At 38.7% G+C, this 25,908-nt stretch overlaps 1 long non-coding RNA gene across 1 annotated transcript in view; it reads left to right on the top strand.

The window, feature by feature from the left end:
• The first annotated feature begins 560 nt into the window (after positions 1-560).
• Positions 561-25,908, top strand: part of LOC122466224 — a 48,641-nt gene continuing 23,293 nt past the window's right edge. The window contains exon 1 of the long non-coding RNA XR_006291583.1: positions 561-667. This is a non-coding gene — a long non-coding RNA (uncharacterized LOC122466224). The remainder of the gene's footprint in view (positions 668-25,908) is intronic.

Genomic DNA, 25,908 nt, shown 5'->3' with positions numbered 1-25,908 from the left:
AAGAACTCTGACATGAATCAGGTTTCAGAGTAGCAGCCGTGTTAGTCTGTATTCTCAAAAAGAAAAGGAGGACTTGTGGCACCTTAGAGACTAACAAAATTATTTGAGCATAAACTTTCATGAGCTACAGCTCACTTCATCGGATGCATTCAGTGTGAATGCATCTGATGAAGTGAGCTGTAGCTCAGGAAAGCTTATGCTCAAATAAATTTGTTAGTCTCTAAGGTGCCACAAGTCCTCCTTTTCTTCTGACATGAATGGGATTTAGCCACAATATGTAGATCTGTTGAAGAAGAAAGTAGAATTATATTTATCTCTAATATGCAAAGAGAGCTGTTTGTGCCAAACAAAATGAGTATTTGAACAAGATACATTCAGATGTTGACGCATATGAATTACTTTGTACGTATTGCTTGATAGCATACCAGTGTGCAAAGTTGTTAGCATCACTCTAGGCATGTTATGGATTTACTGTATTACATACAATGCAATTATTGATTTACATAAGTATTGCTATTTTTTCCCAAATGTAACAGATTTTAGCTTGAAAGGACTATAAACGGAGAGACTTGCTATAGTTTAAAATTGGCAGCTGGTCGGGAGATGAATGCCAAGCAAAGTGAGTGTACAGGAGGTTCCTGCTGTTTCTGCAAGGAAGCATCCCTGGGTGAGACATCTGCTGTTCAAACTTCACAACACATTGTATCAGGTGACAGTCAGTCCATATCTAATCCAAATTTCTTCCAGTGTAAAATTTTCTGGCCAAGTGAAAATACATTTATACTCTGCATTATTTGTCAAAAATGGTCAAATCTTGTTAATTAACGTATCCATGTTTTACTAATGAATCTCTACTTTTCTAAGTATTGTCATTGCTGTATGGCAATAATTTATTTTTCCATGCATGTTTTTAGTAGAAATGTCCTGAGGCGCAAAATCAAGATCTGAATCTGGATCTAAATGTCTTCAAATTCCAGGCCTGTTTCGATCTGGGTTACTTTAGGAGATCCAGTTCCAGTTTTCATTTAATCACAGACTTCCTACACTCCGACTCAAGTGAATGTCTGCATGGTATCACCATTAAAAATGTTTCCGTGGAACATGTGTAGTCGTTGTAGGAGGTAGTTGGTGATACATTCTACTCATTCTGGTGTGTTTTAGAAACACTCTTAGCATAAATCCTCTAGTGTGATTTGCACTTCACTTAATTTATAAATATATAGACAAGCCTCAGTCTGCACATCATAACCAGCAATGTTTTTGTATCGTGCACCTCAAATGAGAAAATCTGTAAATCAGTTTGCTGTTGTCTCATCTGTTTTCTTTGTCCCTCTTGCTGCCCCTTCTGCTTTCTAAAGGGAAACTATTCTTTTCCACATTCTTTCTCACAACTGCTACTGCTTGAGTGATGGACAGAGGGACACGTTTTAGGAGGAAGAAATGAAAACTGAAGACCATAAGGGTCAATGGGAAAATGTCCCCCAATAGGATGCTTTCTTAGGAACCAAACAACATCACTGCTGAATCCCTCTGAAATCAGAAACAATGATATTACTGAACAAAATCCACCTCCACTCTGACCACAACCATTTCCTTTAGAAATCCTTCTGCTCACATTCTGCACCACAGCTAAACCACTTGTGCTTACCTTCAAGGTTTTCCTCAGCTCCAGCCAATGTATTTGCTTTCATCTTCTACTATCTGCCTAGTTTGCTCCACTGAGACCACAAGTTTGTTTGTGCCATTCTTCCATTCTTGTCTTTGTGCTATCTTCCGTGCCTCTGTTCTATTTCTGGAACCTCTGCTCTGATGCAGTCTTCCTGGGCCTACTTCAAATCCCTCCATAGAACATTTTCCTTCTGTGATTGTGAAAACATTCCACAAAGGTATAAACCCAGATTCTTAGCTGGGGTAATTCAGAGTAGCTCCATTGACTTGAATGGACCAGCTGAGGCTCTGACCCTATTTAATTTAAACAATGAAAAGCCTGTGTCTCCCATTTCCTCCCTCAGTGCACTATGTGTATGTTTTGTCTTGTGCAATTCCTTGAGGATAGAGCCTGTATCACACTCGTGTCCCATACAGAGCTGAAAACATTGTTATCCACTGACTAATGATAAATAATACAAAAGGCTCCTCCCTTGGCCTTCTTCTCTGAGTGAGCTGTTCACAAAGTAAGAACTGGGTGTAAGGCCTGTTGAGAAAAGGATAAACCTTATGTGGCTCTGGGAGTAGGCTTTGAATTATGGCTTTGACAGAACTAGACTGGGATAATATTGGGTTAACTGCCAAAAATTCATCTATCGCCACTAACCACCACATGACCAAATATATTATTTTATAGCCCTTACTTGCACCTCTTATATACTCCATAGGGTCAAAAGAACGACTTGCCTGTTGGTTGGTATATGAGGGGGGCGGGCGCAAAAAGGAGATTCCCATCACAGCTGCTGCTCAATAGTTTGGGAATATTGAAACTGAATAAGATTCCATACTAAAGAAATTCCAGAGGATATAAAGTTCAACATCACGTGTAAGCAACATGTTTATTTTTCATTGCTCTTTTCAGTTCCTCTCTTTCTTTCTTTTCTGAGGAAATGAGTATTCCTCTAACTTCTCTATTTTGATTAAGCTTTCCCTAGACTAGTGAGTTGGCTTGCCATGTGGGTCTTCTCTAGCTGTCATAGCTATGACTACGACTCATATGATAAACAGCTACCTGTGTTACTGACATTTCTTCATCACTACCTTTGAATTAGGTGTAAGTATTGGTTTCATATTAATGTTTCCTTCTTATAATCCCTGTACCCCTGTGAATATGATATACTATGTGAGATGTATGGACTCATGGAGAATTAGTCAGCCTTTAGGTCCTTAGAAATGACCAATGCACAAGTCATCTTTTCTTCAAAAGCTGATAAAAGTTGGTCCAATAAAATGTATTACTCCCCCTCCTAGTCCCTCTAATAGTGGCCCTGTTCAGGCTCCAATTATGTGAGGACTATGGGGGAAGTTCTGTTGACAACCACTCGGTGGGGCCCAGCATTGGCTGATTGTTATTTACTCCAGGACTCCTCCAGTTCTGAACCCTGACGTCTGGGAAAGAAACAGCCAAATCTCAGAGGTTTCCAATTGTATATATTTGATAATTAAACTAAATAACTAAGCAAAAAAATAAACTAAAATTCACATAAGCACATCAAATTCAAATAAAATGGACTAATATCAAATCATCCAATTAATCTAATTATCAGGTTGATAAACATTTTCAAATAAACTGCCAATACTTTATAAAATTTACTTAATTATTTGGGAAGGCAGCAGTTTTGTTTAGCTACCAGCCCTAGAAGTAAAGTAGTGTAGTTGTAGCCATGTCTGTCCAATGATATTAGAGAGACAAGGTGGGTGAGGTAATTGTCAGTCTCCGTACCAACTGATATATTCATATTCCAGCTGGATGGCTGAACACAGGGAAGGTCAAATCACTCCTAGGTTGAAGGCAATGTTGAGACTACGTCTCTGATACCAGGTAAAGCAAACTGGCTATCACCTAATCACCCATAATTTAGACAATATATTTCTCTTCCCCAAATTATAGGTAGCCAAAAGTCCAATATAATTCAAGACTATTTGGCTTGTCACATTAAAGTACAAGAATTTAGGTGATGATAACATGATTTCTCAGGATTAAACATACAACTCCTAATCCATAAGCATGTGTGCGTGTGTGATCTTTTAGCCAGTGAGGTTATTTAACCTTGGGCTGTTTTAGGTATTTGAGAAACTATTGTCTAGGCAATGATCTCAAATAAATTCTGAGGCCTTTATATACACACTCACATAGTCACTCACACACTCACTAGCAGCCGCCTACTAAGCAAACAAACCAAATGCAAGAATGCTAAGGTAGATGCATCATTCCACTACTAAAAATTGGAAGAAATAAATCCAAGAGATTGATACTTCATAGGATGGTTATTGCAATTCTTGTGGTTTCATTCAGCTTCAGGAAGCTGATATATTCATAAAACTGGATAGAACAAGTATGGATAGATTTTGGAAGCAATAAATGTAGTTTCCCCTAAATTTGTCATTATTGGTGAGGGTGCAGCAGTTCACAGGCCTACATTTTTTCTATCTGAAGAGAAGGTTAGGGGAATTAACTACAGTTGTAGAAAATGATTAGGTTTGGCATAGATGTCAGGAAGGTCAAGCTTTCTTACAATTTTCTCCCCTTTTTCCCCTCAACCATTCCCCCCACCCCCAACTTTTCCTGTTGTGAATAGGGCATAGGGCTCTAATTATCATATGAATAATCCAGTTTCTGAATAACATACATTATTTACAACAAAAATCATGCCCCACAGTTGTTCTGTGCCTGCAACATAGAAAGTGCTATTGACTTTGAAGGTCTCTGTAAAAGTATAATGCATATATCAGTTGTTTATTTTTAAATGTCTTTTCACCATAGACTAAATAGTTTCAAACATTAATAATGGATATTTACCTAGAAAAAAATTACAGTCTAAGGAGTGTACTGCCTGGAGGATAGTATTAATTAGTAATAATAGTCCATAAGTTAGCATGTATTTTCAGAAACTATTTTCTTTTACGTATGTATGGAGAATACTAATTCCAGTAACCTTGTTCAAACTAGGTCACTTCCTTTGAGGCTTTGTAAATATCTAGATGTTAATCCTTTTTACCTATGCAGCTGAGATTGGGAGTTGCCAATGAGTATTGTAGGGTATGTCTAGCTTGCAAATAAAAGTTGTGTTCTTAACTCAAGCCAGCTAACCTACATTAGCTAACTTGGGTTAAAATAGCAGTGAAGACAAGGCAATTCAGCTTTTAACTTGCATTAGTAACTGGAGTTCAACTTCACGCCCCCCTATAGGCTTTAACTTGAGCGGCTAACCAGAGTTAAAAACTAAGTTGCCATCTTTTCACTGTTTTAACCTGAGTTAACTGACATGGGTTAGCTAACCCAAGTTAAGAACACACTATTTGCTGCAGTATAGACATACCTTTAGAGGAAAATATAGTTCCTCTGCACTGTGGTTTATAATCAAGCTGCAAAAAGATGCTATGGGGTAATCATCCAAGATTCCCTGACATAATATCATGTCAGTCACCTGCAAGCACAATTCTCATGAATACACTGTGCCTTTCAAAGGGGCCTTAAGTGGGTCTCTTTTTGTGCATAAAAACATGTAGACAAATGGGATTTGCATGTGTAAATTTCCGCAACTGTGTATGCAGGAGTTAGTGCCTGAAACACATGAGCAAAGGTGGGGTGAGGGGTGGGGGGGGGATGTGTACAAAAGGAGGTCACCTGAAAATCAGGCAGGTGATGTTTTGTACCTTCACACTGGCTGATGTAAAAGTCTAAAGAAATTTAAGGCAAAAAGGTGACATATATTGGTGTGAAAATGTGGATAGGTTAAAGAATTCTCCCTCTTTCAAACTCTCTCAGACATCAAAGTCAGGCACAGAATAACTTTTTTTTGAGTTTTATGTTCAGTCAATAATTGGCATTTTACCATTGCCAGCCTTCTTCAATGAGAAGACTAACTGCTTGAGGAAGAATCTTTTCTGAGGTTTGGTTCACTGTCCACTCTCCATCTGACAAAAGGGGTTGTGGGAAACACTCTTCCTAGTCCTGCTGAGTTTTTCTAATACTGCTCTGGTACAGATATATTCCTTGGTACACTGGGATAACCATAAAACAGACCTGCTCAGCCCTTAGCCAGGCTCAAGGAAGCCCCTCTCAAACTCCATCAGAGGCAAAGTATATCCTGGACCTACACAGGTTCCCTAACTGAGGACTGCAGCTGAGTGTGCTTTTCTCTGGACCCAGTGCATTACAAACCCATTTGTTCCCCATAATGCTGAGAGAGGCAGTGAAGTGACGAGGAGGAGAAGTGTTGTGGGATTTTGCCAGAGCCTTTCCAACTATTTTTCTAAAGGTTTTGGTTTCATAAAATGGAAGCTGGTTTTGCAAAACCTAAAACTTTAAGGAAAAATAATAATTTGAGGCTCACAACATCTCATCATCCCCAAGCCTAATAATTCTTAGGTCTGATTTAAATCTATAAAAACAAGGAACTATAGAGTTCAGGCTTCAGCTCCAGCTGAAAGCTAATTTGTTGCTGTTGCTACACGCTACAAGGATCTCCAAACAGAGGGTTGCCTTGAATAAAATGTGTGCTGTAAAACCTCAGCACAATGGGGGTGAGTTAAGGATGAAATATCAGCCTTGATTCTGAATTTCCCTGGTTCATCCTTTAAAATATATTTCTCTAGTTTAATATACTCTTGATTCAGTTGCCTTTTTCAGCATTTGCCACCTTGTTCGTGTTTTATGCAATGTCTGATAGCAAGTGTCAAGAGAAATTTAAAATTATAGTTCATTTACTCTGGTTAAACATAAGGAAGCAAAAGCAATTACTAGAGTAAAATGATGGAATTAAAGATTCTTCTTGCAGCCTAGTTAGGTATTTAGTGTTTGATGAGTGTTGCAAAAGATAAATCCATTTTTCATGCAGGGCTGTATCAATCTACCAATCATGAATGAAAGCCACTGAACATGATTTAGATATCAAATATATGGTTTGCAAACAAAAATCAATCTTTGACTAGGGAGGGACAAAGTAGTTGACAATACAGTGTCCCTTTTTTGTTCCTCAGTAGAAGAATGCTTTTTAAAAAGTCATGAATAAGCCTTATACAACATTTTGAAAATTCTTACTAAAAGTATGCTTAAAGAAAGATTAAATTTTAAAGAGATCCCTGCAGATGTTCTGCAGAAGATCTGATGTACATAATCCCATATATACAGATTAAATGCATCCTTAACATGAGGATAAAATGTTAATTAGTTTTTAGTTTAATGACAGGCTTACTACATGCTAGAAGTTTAAATTTAATTGATCGGTGATTCAGTTTGATTGACCATAAAAATTGAACATATACTTATTGTTTTGGTGCCTAACCTAAATTAGTGCATGGTTTATACTGTATAGTACTTTATGCAGAAAGATACTTGTTTGATTATTAGATATAGCAAATGTTAATTCATATAAGACACACAAACCAGGGTTTTTTAGATGAATGACATACAAATTCAAAGATATAACTGTTTTTACATTGTTCCCTCTAGTGATATTTAGGGCTAAATTGAGCCTATAGGTTCAGACCTAAGTATGGGGTGGCATGTACCCGAATTGTCCCTGGAGGACCTTGGGGAAAGAATTGTGCCTTAGAGTCAAAATTCCTCCATGCTAACCTCTTGATCTGGAGGTGAACACTTTTTCTGAATGTGGCATACTCTTTTCCACCCAGCTTCTTTGGCTATGGTTCTGTCCACTTGCTTGCTTGCCCTGTTCTCCTTTCTTCATATTAAGCTGTGACCCTGACAGATTTTGTGCTGTACAAAGGGGTGTGTGTGTGGGGGTGTGTGTGTGACCTTATTCTCCTTTCGCTGTGTAGTGCACTCTCACCCCCCTCTACTCCATGGTCAGCCAGCTTCCCTGGTCAAGGCAGGGAAGGTGCCATAGCCACGGATCTGTCCACATTCCGTTCCTCCCCACTTGCTAACAAGGAGGATATTAGATGTGCCTCTGCTACCTCTCCCCTCTAAGCCTGTAACTCTGGTACAATGTAGCTTTTAACAGAAGTACAAGAGTCCTCAACTAGGACTTGACATGCTGTGGTCCAATTTCTTTTGGGATTTGTGTGTGTAAAGTTTTGGGTTACACTACTTTTGGCTTTTCAGTTTGTAAGGAAGAAAAGATTAACTATAGGGTTCTTTTTGTGACAGTTGGAACAAATTCTCTTTCTCTCAGAATGCCACAGGAAACTGGGCCCAAGTAAAAACACTTCTCAGGAGCCAGAATTTTAGGAACAGCTGTACCCTAGTTTTTATGACCACTATATAGAAATTTTACATATGCTTTCTAAAATATATCTCTACATATAATTTATTTGTTGTTAGGAGTGGAGCCAATATGGAAACAGTTTGGCTCAGTTGAATTTTTTTCAGCTTCCAAGGTTTTTAACGTTTCTAAACTTGTAGTTCAATACCAACTCAAATAAACATGTTCCTATTCTCTTTTATCATCCATGTAGGGACACAGTGCTGTTCTTATTGAATTCAGTAGGACTTCTCAAGCCACTAAGGACTACTCAGGCATGAAAAAGGGTTTCTAAAATCCAGCCCTAAATATCTAAATGTCTCTGTTTATAGTCAGATATAGTACTAAAAATGTCTGGAAAAATTCTGACTGTTTAGAAACATCTAGTTACTGGACAGAGACCAAGAAATGCAAATTCTGGTTGAAATTATATGCTAGCCAAATCCTCATTTGTATCAATCAGCGTAACAATGGGGTTATGTTAATTTATACCACCTGAAGATCTGGACCTTAATTAATGATGTTTTATTGTTTTGTTTGTAATTACTAATTTGTATTACAGATAAGCAAAATTGTTGACAGTTCAGGTTAGTTTCTTATACAGAGTATTAAAAGAGAGGTTGTCAGATGCACAAGATAGGGGAATGCAGCAGAGTTGAGGCGTTAGAGGTTCTGAGTTACGTTTAAGTATTACATAGTGTTATTTATTATAAAAGTTATACCAGTGCTTTAGAAAATACTTCTGAGTCCTACCATCTGCTTGTATTATTGTTCTTCACAAGGTTTAGTATTTTTTTCTGGGGTCTAGCCAGCCCGCTTGTGTGTAATAATCTGGAGTCCTTTTATACTTTCCTTAGTAATCATTCACATTCCGTTGCAAAACCAGTAAAACTTTAAACAACTACTTCTCATGTTTAATTCATGTTGGGGTTATTCTCAGATGGTCTTAGAATGCACCCATTCACTACAACCTTCTTAAAATAGCCTTTGAATATACAAACTTACGGATTCCTTCCCCATTTTCCCAGAGGGACCCTTGTACTGTATTTCCACTGCACACACACACACACACATGAAATATATATATATAAAAAGACAGACCAGGGCCTACTAAGTGCAGCTGAACACCTATATTTCCCACTGACTTTGGAATTAGGCCAGTTGCAAATGTACAATTAAAGTGTATTTTTTTAAAAACAAAGCCGTCCTTATTTTTCTGTTTAATTACATATATTACAACGAAACATGATCCATTCGATTTGAGAGTTAGAATTGCTGATTTTCCTATCATATTCTATTTAAAGATTTTACTTAATTAAAATGCATTAAAAATACAGGGCGTTTGAGTGGCACTTAGGGTTACCCAACTAACCTTTCACTTCAAAAGCATCCAGTGAATTTTTATATTATCTCTAGGAATTGATCATACACAGCTCCCTCTAAATATTTGCTGTTCAAGCTGAGTTGGTTAGTTGTGACTTGCCTAATAAGTCACATGACATTGTTTCTGGTCCCTGATTGATGGAATGTATAAGGGTTTTCTGCACAAACATTAGTGCCATGTGACTTGAAATTCAGGTTCCATGAAACTTCTTGCTGATGGGCTTGTTTGTGTGGAAAAACTTATTTATATTTACAGAATATCTGTCAGGTGCTTCATGCGTTCATGGAAAGTAAATGCAAAAGGCACATGATCATGGCCAAAGGGAATTCATTTAAAAATGTGAATGAATATTCATAGAAAATGTATTGTAGTGTTTACCCTCTTCTAGTAAAGAATATTGTTAACATTCTATTAAAAGGTCAGGCATTTATCAGAGACAGAAATAACTATATCATACCAAAACACCTCAGTCTGTTGTCTGAGGTTGCATCATATCCTATTAAACTGAAAGTTCTATAGTCCAGCTACTTCAGTATAACCACCCCTCAATCCTGCATGTTGGTCTCCATAGCTTTGTCTTCGCCAGCTAACACATGGAAGCTAACATGAGGTAAAATTTTGGTGAAGAGAAGATAGTTGTAATTTTAACACGTTAGCAGGTTGAGGTAAACACAAAGGTCCCCCCCAGTCTTGACCTGCTAGCCAGTGTAAAAATTGCGAACTGCGTAGAGGATTTTACCATGTTAGTTACCAGGTGTTAGCTAACACCAAGTAAGAACGCACCTTTTTTCCTAGTGTGGATGCACTCTGTAAGTGGATTGTGGAAGGACTCCACCCATGTAGAGACATTTGCTGAACTGGGGCCTAAAGGAAGATTTTCAAAAGGTTTTACACATGGCAGTGGGGCACCCAACTCCCATTGAAAGTGGATGAGTTAGGTGCCTAACTGCCAACTGTGCACTTAAAATCTCCCACTGAGTGTGTATTTACTATCCATATAGAAAACTCTACTCCCATACAAGCAAGAGGTAACACTGTGAGGATGTCTAACACCCAATAGCTATGAATAAGCACAGAAATGAATTTTAAGTCCAGATAGTGACATATACCTTTAAATGCTCAAAGATTTGCTCATAATTTTAGCCTCATGACTCCCATTGTCCTTAATGGAAGTTGGATAGCAAACTATACATACAAACACTTTGACTATTTAGGAGACAGCATGGAGGTGTTCTGTATTTTTGCTGTGAAAACATATATATATATATGAAAGTCAAGTTCAACAGTCCATGAAATGATGTACTAATCTCAAGAGTTCACATGCAATTTGGGGTATATTTTCTTCTCTGTGCACAAGCAATTGTAAAGGTAATTGCCACCCTGAAAGTAAAGTAAACCCACAAAACACATATACTGTAGTTTCAGCCTGAAATGTCTTGTGGTAAAATAGCTTTTCTCATTTTGCCTCAAAATGAAAACAATTTTTGCAAAATAACTTCTGGAGCATATCTTAACTTTTCCCATTTTATGTCCTCTGTGGCTACTTTATGATATTTGCTAGTAATATATAACTGTTAAGATACATATTGCTTGACTTTATATGGTTTCCCTAGTCTGTTCCTTAATGTGTTTGTAGATTTTCAAGAAATACTTTATTTGCAAGATTATTATTTTGGTCAGCTTTCTCTGCCTAACAAAATTAATTTTGTACAATAAATAAATAGACTCTCAGTAACCATGATGATGATAGTACTATGTCAGACTAGATCAGACAGAGAAAAAAACAATTACATTGTCTATTCTATAGCACTTTTCATGAGAAGACCTAAAAGCACTGTAAAACCATTGCTCAGAAAAGGATCAGACGTTAAAGTGGATCTAAAGAATATCCAGAGTTGCAATGCTGAGGAGTTTTAAAAAAAATAATAAAACCCCTCAATATTAGTTAGAGATTGACCTATGCCCTCATGTTTCAGGGCATAGGTCAATCTCTAACTAATGTGTGTTAGGAAGAAGTTTTTCCTAGGGGCAAACTATTTTATAACTCCCTACTGCAGGATTTTTTGCACCTAGAATTGGCTGCTGTGAGAAACAGGATATTGGACTAGACTGAAGCCTGGTTTGTCCCAGTATGGCAATTCCTCTGTTTTTATTAACCCTCAGAACATCCCTAAAAAGTAGTTAGATAATCCCATTTTAGAGATGGTTACAAGGCAGCAAGGGATTAGGTGACTTGACCAAGGTCACTAAACAGCACTGGTCTGTAGGCTATGTGTACATAATGGCTTTCTGACAAACATTTACTACCATTGCTACACCAGTGGCAGCAAAGGAAAGAGACAAGACTCCTGCAAACACAGGCAATTAATACTCTGATCTAACCTGGCTCAGAGCTATCTTGTGGTTAAAAAATGTCAGCAGCCACAATTACATTGATGATGGTAGGGCTCCTACAATCGGTGGAGCTACACCAATCTTTGCAATAGTGGGAAAACTTTGCTATAAAATACTAGTGCATGCAGGAGCCATACAAACTTGGTTAAAAAATAAATCTTGCAACAAAGAGGGATTTGTTGCCGCCTTTGCGCTCAGGTATCTACATTGATCATGACACAGGACAATATATCACTTATGACTCTATTACATTCAAAATCTATGTATGGTTGCAAAGTCAAGTACTTGAAAGTTACAAAATGCCAGATTTATAATTGCCCGTTCCAGCCTAATTCTGCCCCCTTGTGCATCCAACAAGGCACTGAATGAGGCAGGGGTCCCATGGAAAAGTAAAATGGCATCAGATACATAAATATTACACTTAGGGCTGATCAATTTTGGGGTGATTTTTTTCTTAACGAAAAAAGTATTTTTAATTAAACAAAAAAGGCTGTTATCCCAGATGGGGGAGGTGCGCTGCTAGTGCCCTGCGCTAGGTCTCAGGGCGAGGGGGTGGTGGTATTTTAGTTGGAGTCCAGTCAGTTTTCTCTCTTTTGCCCCACCTCTTGAGGAGTTGGGGGAACTTCTGCTCCATCTATTGCTCCCATGGTAGGGGGTTGGGATGCTGGGGCCAGATGGACGTTCCCCTTACATTCCCTTACAGCTGCCCAGGCTACTCTTAGGTCTGTCCAGCATCTGCTGCTGTTTCTTCAATGATTTGAGCTGGATTATTTAGAACGTTCAGTGATTTTTGCAGGCTGCCAAAATGTTCCTGATTACCACACAGCTAAATCTGAATGGTATTTTATGGGACATAGAAAAGATTCTGGTATAGCCCTGAGGGGTTTCTCCCTGCTGAGTATCAAAGGCCTGCTGCAAAGAATGGAGGTGTTAATGCTTCTCAAAGAAAGTCACCAGAATTCTTTATAATGGCAAATGTTAGGCAACCTAAATATGGGCTGGTTACCAGCTTCCCCTATCCTCCTGATGTTGCTAGACATTGGATGTTACAGGTATTTTTGTGTCTGATCCTCACGTGATGTAAATTGATGCAACTCCATTGAAGTCAATGCTGAGACTATGCTGAGATGCAACAGACGAGAATTCGGCCCATAAGTATGGCATTGAAATTAGCAGAAGAGCAAGACCAATCACAATAAGAAAGAATCAAAGAGTAATGGGTTAGTATGCCAAAATTTCCATAATAATTGTCATCTTCATATAGCATAGCAGGCCAGTGGAAGCTGGAAATGTTGAGATGGTGTTGCTACCTGTGAGAAATGTTCTTGGGGAATATAAACAATGATGGGCTCAGACAGGCTGTTAGCTGGTTGCCCCTTTTATGATCAGTTTCTGGGAAACTGGCTTGTCATCTCTCTCTTGATGCATCAGTGACAAAATGGCGTAAGAGGGACCTTGTGTTACAGGTAAAACATAATCATATTTGTTTATTTCTTCATGCAGTCCTCTTGTGGCGTTACTTATGCACTCGTATGAAAGTGTTTTCAATGTTTAGAGAGGAACTGGTGGATAATGTTAAAAGTATATCAGAAGAGTGAATGATATTTAACCAAACAGGAGGTTTTGGAAGAACTGGGCCAGTTCCCCAGCTGGTGTAAACTGGAGGCAGGTTTATGCCAGCTGAGGATCTGACCCATCATGTTTAGGCTTTTTAATGCAGCAGCAGGAAAATGCAGAATTATCTGTCAATTGAGAATAATTCAAGTGGATGGATGACTCAGGACAAAGCATCAGCCCTCTATAGCTATTACTAAGGCTCTTTCAGTCGATCATCTTTGAAAGGGTTAGAAACATGTTACTTTCACGTGAAGAGCGCTTGACTCTTAAGAGCCAAGAGCACTTCACATGAAATGTGAATGTCTGTTGAACATTTATTCTATTATTAAACCATTCTAGTCTATTACCAAACCAAGTTGCAGCAGGTTTCCCCTCTGGTTCCTGGCATTTCTAGATTCAAAAAGAAATGTTGTGTGATATTAGCACTCAGCTAATTATATTGCTTCTGTCTTCGTTTGCACTAGGCTTGTCACTTTATATTTCCTTGACTCAGCAAATAGATCACACCATTCACCCACTAGAGCCATTATGGTGTAATGAGCAAACTCAGAGAAGGACAAATTAATGGCTTTGTTGGAACAATTAAAGTTTACCTCGAATCTTATTTTAAAAACATCAGTGTAATAGGCTATACTCTAGAAGCCAGCAATAACTCCTTTAAAACTCTTATAATCTACTGGGGGCTGTTTATGCTCAGCCATGATACAAAAAAAATTAAGTTTTCAGTAAACACAAATTCCTACAAATACACACAGATTTTGCCCTTAAAAACAAAATAAAAGCTCTCTTGTGGTTAATTAGCTATTGCTTGCAGTAGGGAAAATGGGGAAGTGCATTACCTGAAAACACCACTTCCAGTCACATTATGCCCTATAAATACGAGTGCCTTTTGGAACTGAGAATTTGTAGAATAGAACTGTAATGGTAATTGTTCTTTATTTTTGGTTTCAGAGATGTGGAACTGTTGAGTACCCTAGTGCCCTTGTCTATAGTAGGACACTAGAATTTTTTTTCTAAAGTTATCCACTGTTCTGCCACTGATTCAATCCCACTGGTGGTAGCAATAGTGGGAGGTCTAATGTACAGAAGGCAATAGTCACTGGACCATGTCTGCATTTGGGAATAGCCGGATTCAGCATTGCATGGCCAGCAATCAGTGTAACTGAACTGATGCTGACCCCTAAGTGTGAAGCACGGCCAGTTGGAGTTTGCACTAATTAGGGTTTATCCCAATTACAAGTTGGGAAAAACCTTGAATAACTCACTTGGTGCAAACCCATGAATGGCCTTGACTACACTTAGTGCAGCTATTCTGATTGCTGATCTGAAACTGCTCCCAAATGTGGACAAGTGTAAGCAGGGTGTCATGGGGCACTGCCCTTCAGCACGCTCCCTTGTGGCCCCTCCTGGCCCTGCAGGTACATTGCACTCGGGGCCCACTCAGGTTCTTTCTACCATTTACCTTGACTAAATTGGATCAAGATATGTACCTCCTTCACAGAGTCTGATCTATCTATCTAGAGTCTTTCTGCCATGTGTCACTCACTTTGTTATTTGCCCCAGGTCACTCTACTCTGGAGCCATATAAGAGTCTGGACAGCTCTCTGAAACCAAGTGTCCCCAGCTCTCCTCTTTGGAGCTGGGCAGTAAGTTAGCCAGATGTAGGGCATCAATCAGCTTCTCGCTGGACACCTTTCCCCAGTAAGGCCTCTGGCTCAAATGGTTCAGCAGGCAGCCTTCTCCTGGTGGTGTCAACCCCGGCATGGTGGAGGAGGCAGCATTTATGTTGGTTCCTTTCTCCCAGCTCATCTCCAATTGGTCAGGTGAGAGGAGAACCTTGCCCCACCCTCTCTGCAAGGCTCCTGGCCCTGAGTACTTAAAGACACAATGAAAGGATTTTCCTGCCAAGAACCACTTATTCCCACGATCGCTTCCCCTTTATCATAAACTCTTAGGTACTTATATATATGTTGGACCTTTCACAGTTTTAAAGGGCCACACCAAGTGGTTGGCTGGGCTGACTACTAGGCACCACACCACACCACAAGGCACTTGAAAGGGGCAGACTACCCCACCACACCAGGTTAGAAAGCATAGCATAGCTGCTAAACATTTTTCATTTTGTTACCTCATCTCCCTGCCCTCACACACTCTGTCTGTTTTGTCCACATGCCACATCTTATCTGAAACCCTCATAAGGGCAGGGACTGTTGCCTTTGTTGTTCTCTGTACGGCATTTACCACAATGGGGCCCCAATCCTTGATTCCTAGGATGTAATATAATATAAATTAAATAATGGCGCTTAAAACATGAACAGTGTGTGGACCACTAGCAGTCCCACTGTTGCTAACATCGATAGAGCTGAAACAGTGATAGCAAAATGGGGAAGTTTTAGGAAGGAAAAAAAACTTTATGAAGACACAGCCTGAGTTCAAGCTGAAGATGGTTCCCATGCTGCTGGAACAGCAGGGTGATATCACAGTTACAGGGAAATGTTAACTTGAAACTGAGTCCAAGTCCCTGCTGTTACATTTGTATGGCAATGACAGATACCTAGATGAAAAGGATGGATTCTGGCAGCTGGATGCACACGAGGTACTAAGTTAAAATAGCACATGACAGTATGCTGTAAACCTGGGTAACAAATCTTCCTATTGTCATGGTACCCTTGACATACAAATGCAATGAGACTTATGCAGTGGTTTGTTTTTTTCTTTAAAAAAATTGAATCAAGCACTGTAAGCATATTCCCTAAAATAATGGATTATGGATTATGCAAGCAATGAGTAATGAAGTAAAATAAAATATAAGAGCTGTTATATTAAATCATTGTATAATATGTAATAGTTTCAAGCTACTGCATGTCACTCCACCATAACATTTGCAATGTAATGAAATGGTCCATAGTGATTAATATTCTTAAGTGCTTTCCTTTTTTTCTCTTAAGAGCTTCCAGACAGAACAACAAGAAATATGCCACATTATCAGTGTTTGTGTGAAGTCAGAGTGTCACAATCTCTATTGGTTTTACCTTCTATCTATAGATACACATTAAGAAGTTTGATCTGTGCACTACAAACAAATTGGGGAATGCATCTTGGGACAAATCCTTAGCTGGTGTAAATGGATGCTGTTCCAGTGATTGCACTGGAATTATGGCCATTTGCACCATCTGAAGATATGGCCTCTTAAGTTCAAAGTGAATTAGGGATGCTCCATTCCATTAGTGTTTTCTCTTTGTCATTTAGATTTCTCTGGAGGCTGGGCTTTTGTTTCTGTTCACATGTATATACATTGGTGTTTTTTGTAATGATTAAAATATATTATATGAAGTAAAAACACCAAACTAAACCTAGGGAAATTTTAATTTAAAAAGTTTCTGTGACTTAAAGTGTGGTAAGCGTGTAACACAATGGAGTATAGTGAAGGGGTTTAAAAGTCTCAAATTGTTTCAATGAGTCACAATGGTCGCTTGCTCCTTTTGTAATTGAGCTTTATGTAGGTTGTGTCCACAGGAGGAAAACTAGGACCTACAATTTTTCATTAGTTCAACTACACAAATTAAAACCCTGAACTGAGTTAGATGAAAGTATGGTAAAAAACCACGAGTCCTGCCTCCACTGTTATTACCATTGGTCCAGAGTTGCAGGTTTCAAGTTTAAGTCCAGTTTTATACTGAAGGTTCACTTCAGTCTATGATGGGGTTCCACTGCAATAGTCCCCTTAGAATGCAGAAATTATCATCTACCCCGTGTCTCATATTTGTTGTTTTTCTTAAAGCCCCAGTTCCTAGACTCAAGTGAAAACATGCCCTGAGTGCACCCTGTAGACTCAGAAACCAAAAGGCAAATAAAAAGAAACTAAATATATTACTTCAAAAAAAAATCTCATGAACGTTAAGCGAATCTCATTCCTTGGGTGAAGGGTGGAAATCTCAGGGAATTGAGTTAGGGAAATTAAAGCTGCAAAGTAGATCAGTATTTGCTCTGGGTGCTGGGAAGCCATGGAAGGTTTCAGAGGTGACGTCTATACTTACGGTGGTGGCTCGAGGACAGACACTGCATGTCCAGCTAGCATGGGTATAAATAGCAGTGCAGATGGTGAGGCACTGCTTAGGCGAGTAGAGAACAGACACACCAGAACGGTAGGGTATGTCCTGCGCAGCTCTCTGCACACCCAAGCAGGGCCTCCCATGTCTACATTGTTATTTTTAGCAGTGTAGAGGCATACTGCATCCCCACTGCTGGAGATTTTCCCCAACATAGTGAAAGACTTGAACAGCTAGAAAAGGCTCTGGCAGAGGGGAGGCAGGGAGTTGAGTCTCTGGTATCTGGGAGCTGCAGGAGCCTCTCCTTGCTGCCTCCCCCCGCCAGAGCCGTTCACTGAAACGTGTAGATACATACTGCAGTGCAGACGCAGCCTGCCTTTCACTGTGACGTGTAGCTATGCATACCCTATGCGCTGCCTCAAATACAGACAAGGCCTGAGTTGGACAGAAGTGTGTTGTCTAGAAGTTGGTTGCCCTGGGAGAGAATATGTAGGTGACATGATGAGCATAAATTATTCCAGTCAAGGCCTACAGTGAATTTTGCTCATGGATTTGCCTTTAAAGGAAAGTTAAATATGAAATTAATCAAATGGGCCAGCATGCCCAATCTCAAGGAAACCATGACCGCTTTTGTAAATCTAGCCTGTAGTTGGCCAGAGGCAATGCAGACCTGAGGTTCCACTGCTAGCAAAATACTAGTAGAACCAATATTTGACTTGGAGGTTGATGTCAATCCTATCAGTTGTCTGTTGTTGTCTATTGCATTTTAGAGGTTCTTGTGGGAGGAGAAATTAGAGAATTGCTCTCGTACAATCAGCTTCTGTCAGGGGTTCGAAATGAGGACCACACCTCAGTCTGAGCTCAAATTAAAGACTTTTTTATTGGGTCCATTTAAAATAGAACATAAGATTGATGATATAAGGTGCTCTGGGAGTATATATGAAGAAAGCTACAGAAATAATTATAAAGTATGGTCTTATCAGCAGGTAACAAAAACATTATCATCCCACAATACTATAGCAGAAAAGTAGAAAGTAATTTAATAGTACATTGAAGTAATTAAAAAAACCCACGAAAACAAAACAAGAAAACAGGGCAACTAAATCACCTAGATACAAAGCACAAAAGTGTGTGCAACAATGTCAGACTCAACATTCATAATCATTAGTAGAACTGCCTCTGCATGTTCACTTTGGTGATCCCCGTTCAGTGCATGAGAGTGTGGCAGAGCAATGAATACAGCACAGTCAAAAGATGAAATGTAACCTGATTTTCATGCTCAATCAGATCACTTTGTGGATATTGTGCCCAACGACCTTCCACCAAAAGGGAGAGGAGAAGATCTAAAATCAACTTTGCAATGGAATGCATTTTATTGTCAATGACATAGCCATTAGGTCTCTGTCTTTTTCCTGGAGCTTTCAGAGATGTATCTTACTAGAATCTACTTTATGAGAAAACATACTCATAGTCAAAAGAGCCCAAAACATTAAAATATTGCAATATAACCCTACACTATAAACATAAAAAATATAAGTAACATAAAATGAGGAAACAATAATATTACACCATAATTCATGTTTAATACAAATATCTCAGATAATGATAACACAGATGTGACTATACATGGTGAGCAAAGGACAAAGTGAGGCCCAGACATAAACATCAGCAAACATATAAACTGACACATAGTCAAATTATACATCTGCACAGATATGTTTATTCATGCAGTATATTTTGTATCCTTGTATAGAAGCTGTAGCTTGTATTACATTTAATTACTTTCCCTGTGGCTTTATAATTGAATAGGATTTTTAATGTGTAATTGGAGTAGGAAAGAGTTGATTCTTGAATGTAGCTAATAAATGTTTGCCAAAACATTAGTCTTTTTTAACCTTATGACAGTTTCTAAATGATGGTGACTTCTACTAGAAACTGTATGATAAAGCTCTGTCTACTTAAGGGCCTTTCCCAGAGCCCATGGAAGTCAATGGAAAGAGTAGCAATGACTTCAGTAGTTTTGTATACAGTTGTGTATAACATTTTTCCTCTAGTTGTGATCAGATGTCCAGAGCTACGGAATAGTAGACCAATGTTAACAGCCAGTGGAAGGTTTGAAGTGTTGTCATTGGTCAATAGTGTAGCATCTTAGTTAGTGGTGAGAAGACTGAGGAGGGAGTAATAAGGAGGCATAGTCCTCGAATGATATAGATGTAATGTATTCAATTTTTTTCATCTGGACAGAAGGTTGTATATGTATGGGCAGCTCTAGAATATAAGGCAAAGCCATTCTTTTCGTGTCTCACAGAAAGAACTCTACAGTCTTTCGATAGTCGGCATGGTCTATTTGTGCAGGATAGCATGGCATGGAAATTAGATCAGTCAGACTTCAGTGTTTCAATGCCTTCCCCCCAGTCTGAGGCCTCAACGAACACATTCAGTGATGCAGTGAGTTCTCTTTCACTCCACAAACCACAAGAAATTTGAGGAAGGATTTATGTCATTGCTAATTTCTCTTATATTCTGGGAACCATTAAGCATAGCTCTGTTCTTCTTAAAGTCACTTGTTAACAGAGATGGGAGATACATGAGCAGAATTAGGGGTGAATAGACTCCATATATTTATTTTTCCATTGTTGTCTACACAAAAGAAGGAAATATACAGTACAGAACCAGGAAGCATTTCTACAACACACAAGCCAGTAGTCTTTGATGCTAAGAATACTGGGCCAAATTTGGCCCTACTGTAAGCATGTGAAACTCCATTGGAGTCAATGGAGTTATTACCAGAGCTGAACGTGGCCCATCGTAACTCCTGATTTTATGAAATATCCTAATTCTTCTCATAACATATATATTTTTGAGATTTCACCAATCAGACTAAAACTGATGCTATGCATCACAACTGAGTTGCACTGAGTATAATGTGTCAAATTCAATGTATTTTAAGTGAGGAAGTTACCATACTTTGTAAGTGAAAGAGAGATTGGTAGACAAAAGATGCCTTGTGCTTAGTGATGAAAGCATAGTGGTGCTTTTAGTGCATTTAGTATTAAGTTGGAATGAGCATACTGAATGGGTTGTGGGTGTATTTGGATAATGCTATTGTATGTGGGCTCAAAAATAAGGGTGGCAGGTGGATGACTGCTGTGAGGATCTGAGTACTATCTCTTTCATAAAGTTATGTGACTAACTGGAAAATGACTGCCGCTTTATTAGATTGCAGCTTTATACCTCTATTGAGGGTTTTTTTTAAGTGGCTAGTTGTTAAAAAGAAAACTACATTCAGTCAGCAAAACCCCCCACATGTGGACATGCTCCAGCATTTGCACAGGCAGTTATTATGACTGTACATGCAAATTGGGAATGCGTGTGAGAACAGCTATTTAACTCAGAAGTAAGCTTCTGAATGTGCCTTGACCTGATTTGCATGCTAAACTGTGGGTGCACAGATGAATTCATACTATTTGCATTCTTGAGTGGATCTTTGTTTTTTTCCTTCTGATTAGTTAGGTATCGGTACTGCTGTAATGTGAAGGTATACCTGTTTGTAATTATGTTCTAGCTACAGGAGTCACACACACAAATATCAGTATTTCATTCATTTCTTTCCTCAGAGACCCTGTATTATTTCTTCATCCCCTTCTTTTCTCAGAATATTCTTAACCATTCACACAAGACTTAGTTGGTTTCAGGAAGCAGATGCTGAGTCTTGGGAACATATTTTTTCCAACAGCAGCATCTGGATGTATAGCTGTCTTCCCTGGTGGTGAGGCTGGTGGCAGTACAACAGCCTTCAGGGCTAATATCGAAGGTCAGGCTGTTCAGGGAATTGTTAAGTCTTTCTGGTGAATTCTTTTTTTTTGTTGACTTGCTTTCGATTTTAAGGAACCTGGTTCCACTACCTGTTAAACTAGATCATTTACAACAATTAGGTCACTTTCACAATAAAAGAAAGAAGCGCCCCAAGGACCAAATGTATTGTTCAGCTTGGTTTATTTAAGGATCTCTCTTACAAGCTAAAATGCAGGCCACTTGTACTCTATGGGCCTAGTTCTGCAGTCACTTGCCCACACAATTCCTGTTGATTTCTGCAAACATTAGGGGCCAAATTCAGCTGTGACAGAAATGTAAATTGCTTTTGTGATGAAAGTGGTAAAATACTGAACCTTAGTGGTGGTACTTGTTAACAATTAAGAATAGTTAACAGAGCTGATCAAAATGTGTGTTCAGTTTTTTTAACATGAAAAATGGCCTTTTTTCAAAATGAAAAATATTGAGGAACATTTTAGCTTTCAAATTTTTCCATTTTTTTACCTTTCACTGAAAACTAAAACAAAAATTTTCTTGGTTTTCTGATTTTTTTCTTTATTCTCTCCCTCTCTTCTTCCCATCTTCCCCCTTTTCCAGTAGCAAGATGAAAAAAAACAAAATATGGGAAAAGGGGAATAATAGGGAAAACAAGGGAAAAAACAAACAAAAAATTCTGTGAAAAAATACCTATCATTTTTGACCGGCTCTATTAATAATGATTATTTCTGTAGCGTCAGACGTGTGCATGGAGCTTTACAGAACAGTTAGGAAGATGGAGGCTATGCCCCACAGAAGTTTGCCTCAACTGACTTGATTTTGTATTCAGTGGTTGTTCAAAACAAGTGTAACCTAATCGTTCATAGTGATGGAGAGAGGAGGGATTGTGGTAAGAAAAGAAAGATGTAAGATAAAGTTGGCCTCTGCTTTATCCTATGGCCTCCTGTTAGTTCTCCTGCTGCATCCCTTCTATCCTGTCACACCTTGTGCATACATACTAGCTGTCAATATTCTATTTTCAATACACAGGTGAAAAGCATCAAATGATTTACTCCAGATTTATACCTGTGTAACCAACAGCAAAATTTGGCTTAAAAAAGCTTGTTACACTACTTTAATACTTTTAATACTGGTGGGCACTAGTGTCACTGCTGAATTTGATCAAGAGGTTTCCAGATGAGTTGTATACCCTTACTCCAGGCTAAATTTGGCTTTGACCCTTCAGCAATGAATCCTATTTTTATAAACCATCATACACACAGACATTTGGCTATAAAAAGGGATATTCATCCCTGCTTGGAACTAAAGTGTTATGCCAATAAGTTACTATATTTTCATGCACACATTATTCATCCAAACAGGGAAATTATTACACTAAAAGATTCTGTGCAACCAAATTACTAATTTTCCTTAAATATTTTGTCCTAGATACTAGTTCTATCAGTGTTAAAGGACCAGAAAGCAACCAGATTTTTGGACACCTGAGAATTCCTCTGCCATGGGGGAACTCTCAGCTTTCACAGCACTTGTATAGCTAGCCTTTGGTCCACCATCAAGGGGAGGTAGCGCCTTGTGGTCAGCTCACCCCACTGCCTGGATTGGTCCTTTAAGGCATCCAAAAGATACATATAGAGACCTAAGGGTCCTGGGAATCAATTGTACCTTTAAGGGCCTGAAATCTTGCAGGGAAGGGTCCCTTCACACCCAAACCAACTGGGAAAGAGTTGGGAGAAGAGGAGCAGAAAAAAGGCTGCCCCCTCCCTCACAGCAGACAGACACAGACAGAAGAAGGCTGGCCTGTGGAGCTCACCAGATTGGAAAGCTAATTGGTATTCATCTGAAGGGAGATGGCAAAAGCCTTGATGGGGCAAGAGGCCTGAGATACAATTTCAGTCCCAGAGGGCGGGCTGAGGGAGACCGTTGTGTCACTAAAATAACTGAATAAGCGCTAGGCTGAGAAAACCCATGTTACACCATACCCGGACACTAGGAGACACTCCGGAGGTGACAAAATGACATGGCCCCTGCAATACCCTTGCTTTCTCTGGCCCTGGTGTAGGAGCCGGAGAGAGGGGATAGCCAGAGCATGGCACACTCCAGAAATCCTCACTTGACATATGGTCCCTGCAGGACTGTTGCTAGCTGGGCTATATAAAAGGAGCCCCAAGACTTGTAATTTATTAAATTGCAGGGTATTTATTGCCCAACACCAGTTCTGATAGCATATATGTTCCAATATATTTGTGATATGTTTGTTGTTTGTAACCATGTTTGTGGGTGTTTGTTATCTACTATGAACAGCATCAGCAATGTGCATCTAAGATGAACGGTGTGATAAATCCTCAAAAACATAAGCCTCTTTAAATCGCCCCATTTTAATTTCCAGTTTTGAATCTGGATTTAAAGACTATAACGGTAGCAGTATATCAAGTTGTGTGTCCTGGATCCCCATGGTTTAGGCCTCTGCCCCAGCTGAGTTAGCAATCAATTGCTTTTACTGTATTCTCCCCCATTCCCCCCCCCCCCAAAAAAAAAATTGCAAATATTGGGCTAAATTCATCCCTGATGCACACGGAATGATGTCAGTGATGTTACATTAGGGATGAAATTAGACTATTTTTCAGAAGTAAATGAAGCTTCCTCAGTGCTACGATTCCCTCTGTGTTTATTGCCTACTTTGGTACACTGAAGCCCTTGTTGGAAGGCAGATTAATAACATAGTTCTGAAGTTTCAGTATCTTTGACAGTTATAATAATAAAACATAACATGTAATATTATTTATTAACTTGCATCCTGGCAGTACATAAAGGAAACAACCAGTGTTAGAGGCTCATTATGCAAGGTACAGTACAAACATAGAATAGAAGACCCTGTCCCAAAGAGCATACAAATGCAGCACTTTGTGTTCCGAGTATGGGATATACAAGAGTAAAAATATCATGGCCAAATTCAGATCTCTAACACCAGTGTAAGCTGGGAGTAACTCCACTGAAGTCAGTAGAATAATTCTGGGTTTACACCAGTGTAACTGAGATCAGATTAGGCCCCAGAAGTTTAAATTTCCTTAATAAAATAAAGGATTTGTACAGGGTCTTCTTTTCCCTTTGTTTCACTCAATATAAAAATCTCACCGTATCAGAGAAACCTCAGATTTAATGTTCAATTTGATCCAACTGTTTTCTGTTGTATAGTATCCTTGTAGATGATGAACTATTCTATAATCTTGTGTAGTTCAAATATAAAAGTTTCCTTAGCAAAAACAATCCATTTTCTGTGCAGAAAGACAGATAATTCTCTTATCTGAGAAATTAACCTAACCTACCTGCAGTGAAGCAGAAGCGTGAACATCTATAGTGGGGGTAAGCTGTGAAGTGGAAATAATCTTTAAGTGGCTTTTTGGAGCAATTGTATCATGTTGCCAAGTTTCTGTAAGACTCTGCTGTATTAATATTATTTGATTAATTGCTGTGTAATGGATTAAGATTGCCACCCCTAGTCTGAGGTTATAGTTATAAAAATACTGTTTTATCACTGACAATAATTTTACTTTATACTGATAACACACACTAGAAAGTTACTTAGATGAACATTATTGTAATATTATTACCATTGACATGCTGTCCTTTCACAGTATGCAATGCATTCACAATTGGGGACTATATCTTGCATTTGACCTCAGTGATCCAATAGTTTTTTTCCCCATCTGTCTAACTTTTGTGACTTTAGTGTATTCATTATGATGAGATCCAAAAAAATGAAATGTCTCTGAATTGCATTTGACATTTAACACTAGAGTGGACAAAGCACTAGGCAAGATGGTGTTGGAGCAATCCTGTAGAAGCAAGGAAGGGACTAGATGAACTAAAAAGTTTGTTCTATCAATAATTTACATGAAGCTGCAAATCAGCTGGTTTATGAATGAGGGCATCTCCATATGAGATGGGATACTGAAGCTTTTTGATCATGCAAACTACTGACAGAGAGATTGTTTCATGGATGCAACCTATTCATGATTGCAAACTGGGGAAGAGGTTGGTTCGCACAATCCCAGAACATTCCTATGACAACTACAGCATTATGTAGAAAAGTAATACTGGGAAAGCATTTAATGCATTTTTAGCTTCTTTTAGTACAATTTAGCAGCTGGGGAAAAAAGGAGAGGTATCACAATGTGATCAGCCAGCCCTCCATGGAGCACTTTTAGCAAGCCTCTGATATAATAGAACTTGTGGACTATGCATTTATGCTCAAAAGGGGGCATTTTTCCAGATACACATGTTTGTTAGATTGTGGCTTGATTCTTCTTTCACTGAAGTCAGTGGTTAAGCCCCCACTGACTTCAGTGTGACCTGGACCAAGCCCCAAATCTGCATGCCAGACTCTTACAAAATGTTTTTTTTTTTTTGTAAACCAGGTGTTCTTCAGGCTTTGGTGCAGTACAAAGATGCATCCTCCAATTTCCTGTGGATTTGTTTGAAATTTGAAACTTTATTTTGTGTGGTATCTGTCCGTTTAAGGAAAAATCCTTTGGGGTTTAATAAGGATTAAACCTATAAAGTTTTATGTACATTTCTCTATAGACTGTAATAGCCATATTAAAAAAAACCCTACAGAATTATATAGAAGGGATATGCTTTCCGTTACATCTATAGGGAAGTCTAAAAATATAAACAAATACTAACATTTTCTAATAAATCCTATATGCCTTTTCTATAAAGCTTTGTTAGACAGTTTGTT

Source organism: Chelonia mydas, chromosome 6, assembly GCF_015237465.2.
Source record: "Chelonia mydas isolate rCheMyd1 chromosome 6, rCheMyd1.pri.v2, whole genome shotgun sequence".
Lineage (NCBI taxonomy): Eukaryota > Metazoa > Chordata > Testudines > Cheloniidae > Chelonia > Chelonia mydas.
Note: the sequence above shows the minus strand (reverse complement) of the source record. Positions and strands in the feature narration are given on the sequence as shown.